Raw genomic sequence first — 4,887 nt, forward strand, 5'->3', positions numbered from 1 at the left:
CTTTTGGTTTAGTTGCATATTGTCATGAATGGTTGATTTCACTTTCAAGTACTATTATTTTGGGTTGCAAACTTAATTGCATGTTGTCATCTTGGTTTAACATTTGAGTTCTTTTTGTATCCTTTTGAGCAAGATAGTTTCCATGATTTGATTTGTAGACTTATTAATCTTAAAAGCATTTATAATATTTTGAGCTAACAATTTATTGTTTCACTTTTCAGGGTTATTTTGGCTATCCATTTGAAAGCATTTAATTTCATTCTAAGCAAATACAATTTCATTTCTTAAAGAGCAATACTTTAAAGGCATGGGTTGTTTATGTATTTCATGCTTATCTTATGTATTTATGGCTATTGCTCATATCCGTTTTTCCTATAAATATTAGAGAAATAATCTATTTAACTCTAACAATTCTCCTAGAAACCCACCTATTTTTAACTTAAATTTTCAATAGGGACCACCACCCTTAGCTAACCTAGGAGATAACTCAAACGAAGAGAGTCAGGATTAGTTTGACAGCCCCTTCTCTTAGTTCCCTACCACCAACCACACCTTGTGGGGTGGGAGGCTTTTCTCACTAACTGGTAAGTAGGTGTAAGCGGCAGGGTCAACAAGACACACTTATTTTTAGACATAATAGTCCTCGGAAAAACCCAATGCGGGAAAACCGGTGCAGTAACTCCGAGGATTTATTATTATGCAAGAGAAATATCTGAATGCAAATCTAGGATGTTCATTTAGAAATCATTTACAGAGAAAATACTAGCAAAAAATCTGAGTGAGTTTTAACTCACTTCACCTAGCAGAATTCTGGCTGATCTGACATAACACTGGCTAACCCCGACTATTTTTGTGTTAGCTCTGCGTCAGCCCTGTGTCACCTTCTCTGCCCTCTGTGTCAGCTCTCCCAGCTGTTCCGGCTATTCCTGGCAGTTTCGGCAGTTTCTGTCAATTCCGACAATTTCGGTTGTTCCGTCAGTTCTAGATTCTGCATGATAGGAAATTTTTCTGTGTCGGTTCTCCCGGCTATTGCGCTACCTTTGCATCAGCTTTCCCCGTTGTTCTGGAAGTTCCCAGCTATTGCACTGCCTCTGCGTCAATCTCTCTTCGCCTCTTTGTTCTATCTGAAAAGTTCTTCTCCCAAATTATCTCTACCCCTCAGTTGCAAGATTTCCCCAATCAATTTTCCCCCTGAGAACTTCTCACCTCAGAAAACCGATTTCCTCAATTTCTCTGTGTGTTTTCAAATGAACCCCAAGCCTCCATTTCATACTTTTCATGTTGAGTCTTCAACGACCGAGATTAAGTCTCTAATCAATTGCTAAGATTAAAACATTACTTGATTTGCCTTCTAGATCATTCCCATCGATATTTTGATTAATACTCATTAATATTTTAATTTCCCTAAGTTTAGACTTAGGAACCCGATTAAAAATATTAATTATTTTAATAAAATACAATCTGGGTGGAATTTCACCAAACGGTTTTTGGGTTCCTTAGAACTCATGTGCTTTAGTCTCTCCACCAATTTTCAAGGCTAAAGCACTTACAATGCTACCAAAAACTAACACATAAGCCCCTAAGTCTAACATGCAATTATGTAAGAGAAGGTCATTGATGGCTAAATTAAGCATGAATGGCTAATGGCCTTGGTTTAGATCGGGAAGGTAGATATTTTGCAAGGGTTCGGGTAATTCTTCCTCTTCAAAGCCCGGGGATTTCTTAATTTTCCATTGTTGTTTGGGAAGCTTTACAATCTCCTTTAATGGAACTTGTACCATCATCTTGCCGATCGCAGCGTCCATATTGATATCAGGTCAAACCTTTTTAACTTTATCCATTTTGATGGTCTCTATCTTTTTGGGATTGGCTTTCTTCGAGGTATCCTTTTTAGGAGGATATTTAAGGAGAGGGTCTTTTTGAGGGACTCGTTTGGGAACAGAGTTATTTTTTTTGGTTTTCTTGGAGGTTGTAGGGACTTTTTTGTTGTCCTTTTGTGAATATTAGATCCCTTTGAATCTTCCACTACTATCAGTGTTAACGATTGGCTCTTGCTTTTCTTCTTTAATAGTGACCTCACTAATGGGATGATGGGTAACTGAACCACCGAACAAAATGTTGAAGGCTTCAGATTCTACAAGATTAGCCTGCTCGTTCACTTCTTCATCATCACTCTCATCCTCATCACTTTGTCCATCTTCTAAGGATATATCTTTCTCCATAACGTTTTTTGGAGCCAAAGTGTTGGGGACTTGAGATGAGCTTGGTTTATCCTCCTCATTTTTCTTCCTAGGGAAAGGCTTCCTTTCTAGGATATAACTTGCTTTTTGGGCCCTTTCCAAGGCAGTGAGCTTGTTCATGTAGAGCCTATCTTGTGAATTCATTTCCTCACTGATCTTTTCCATTTTCTTGAGAAGTACCAAAAGGGTTTCTTCATGTTGATCTTTGGATTTTCCATTTTTGACTTCGACTTTATCCCTCAGGTGTTCATCCACATCCATCTTGGAAATTCATAGGTTTTGTTCAACTTCTATAGCTATCTCTTTAGCCTCGGCCAAAGTTTTGGATTTCTTATCCCTTAATGGATTTCTTAGCTCGCCACCCACAAATTTGATAAATTTACCTAGTATATTAGCATTAGGGGGCTCAAATAGTCGGCGATATCCCTAGCTACCCTATCAAATTTTAGGATGAATTCTATAATTTCTTCTCTTCCCCTACTTATTTGATCGAACTCCTCAATGTTGAAGGTTCCTTGTGCATCACATGACCATGCTTTAACGAACATATCCTCAAGTTGGTCAGAACTATCAATGCATGGGGAAGACATAGGTACCATTCTCTTTCTTGTCCTTTAAGAGACAAAGAAAAAAGCATCATGATCCTATCCACATCTAATATCATCCTAGGAGAAATGTTCCAGTAGAACTCTTCGATATGATCACGGGCACTTATGGCAACATCACCCTTGAACTTGGGCAACCAGTTATTGTATTTCTCAAGCAAAGGTCTAGTGTCATTGCATAGGTTCAAGGGGACAAAGACACTAACCAACCTCCTTTCACTCCTATTCATTTTTGGTTGATCTTGGTTTTGGTCAGTGCTAGAGTCATTTGCCATCATTAGGGTGGGGTCACTAACATTTTCAAATTCAGGGAGAAGGGTAGTTCTAACAGGTGATGGAGTTCGTTCTCCCCACCTTGTAGTGGCCATAATTATAGGAGGAATGTTTTCACCGTCGATCAAACTAAGGGTTTTTACAATGAATGGAGTCGCCAGAGCAAACTAGGGAGGCAGACCTACTTGCAAGCTTCTACCCATAGATACCTAGGTAGATCCTGATCATACAACATAGCTTTGGCTACCCCAACAACAGTTATATTTTAACGTTCTGCTACTCCATTCTGCTCCTGATTATATGGAGTTGTCCACTCTCTTTTGATGCCCTCCTTTGCACAGAAATTTGTGAAGTCTTTGTCTGTATATTCTCCATCATTATCGGAACACAATACCTTTATCTTTTTCCCTATCATATTTTCAACAAGAGCCTTAAACTCTCGGAAACGATCAAAGACCTCATCCTTGGTATTTAGAAATAGATCCAAGTTTTCCTAGAGTGATCATCGATAAAGGTGATGAAGTGTTCGCCACCACTAAGAGCCCTTGTGGACATATGCTCACAAATATCTGAGTGTATTAATCGTAATACACATTCTGCTCTATTGTTACTTCTAGAAAAAGCTGCTTTAGCGTACTTTCCTAGCACACATCCTCTGCATAAATCATCATGTTCACTACTAAGGACTAGTACCCCTGTAACAGTCTCTCTAATAATCCTTAGTGCTCCATGGTGTAAGTGCCCCATTCCCCTATGCCATAATTCATTTCGCTCCTTCTCACCATTACAATTGTTGCCTATCAGTGCCATTGATGATTCAAGCTGCAACCTATACAACTAGTTGCTTCGAACCCCAGTTTACTTTTTCTTCTTCTAGCTTGGATGCTTGACGTATACCTTCTTTCCCATGAAGTATACATCATACCCCTTGTCCTATAACTGGGAAACTGAAATCAAGTTCATTCCTAATCCTGGCATATGCAGAACATTGGTGGCTTGGATGTTGGTCCCTGTTTCCGTCTGAAAAGCTATGATGCATCTCCCTACTGGAGTACATTTCGTTCTATTTCCCATAGTTGTTTGCAAATCCATTTGTTCTTCCTGATAGCTCAAGAAATGTTCTCGTACTCTAGTCATATGAGCTAAAGCCCCGCTATCAATGTACCAAACATCCATTGACGCTGAATTTGCTAGGCATGTGAATTCTTCATCTAATCTTGTAAATAAATCTGACACACTTTGACTATCCAAATTGTGCCAATTTCTGACGCTAACATGTCCCAGCAATTGCTGCAAAAAAAAACTGCGTCCCACCTAAGACAACCGTCCTTGCTGAATCTTCTACTGCATTGTTCCTTCTAATACTAACGAATTTCGATTGGAAAGACTTACCTCTCTGTCAACTCACTTAGAGAGAGTTTTCTTTCGAAATCCAATCTCCTTGGCTTGAACTACACAATCCTCTGGAAGATTCGAATTTCTTCCCTTGCAGGAATTTCAAATTCCTTTCTCCTTTCAAAGTTGGGTCCTCCGACTTCTTTCTTCTGCTTCCCTGTAGCTTCGATACCATGTGAAAATTTCTAAATAGAAATCCTACTATAGTGATTAATATTATTTCTTCTACTTATTACCTCATAAATAAGTTATCCACAATATTCTTACTGTAAATATCGAAATATATTCTAATGCAGCGTTCACAATTAAAACATTGCAGAAAACCCAATGTGGGAAAGCCAGTGCAGCAGATGAGGGATTTTATTATTCTTCAG

This window comes from Pinus tabuliformis, chromosome 3_2 (assembly GCF_031772625.1).
Source record: "Pinus tabuliformis cultivar Carrire ecotype Pingquan chromosome 3_2, CPIR1, whole genome shotgun sequence".
Lineage (NCBI taxonomy): Eukaryota > Viridiplantae > Streptophyta > Pinopsida > Pinales > Pinaceae > Pinus > Pinus tabuliformis.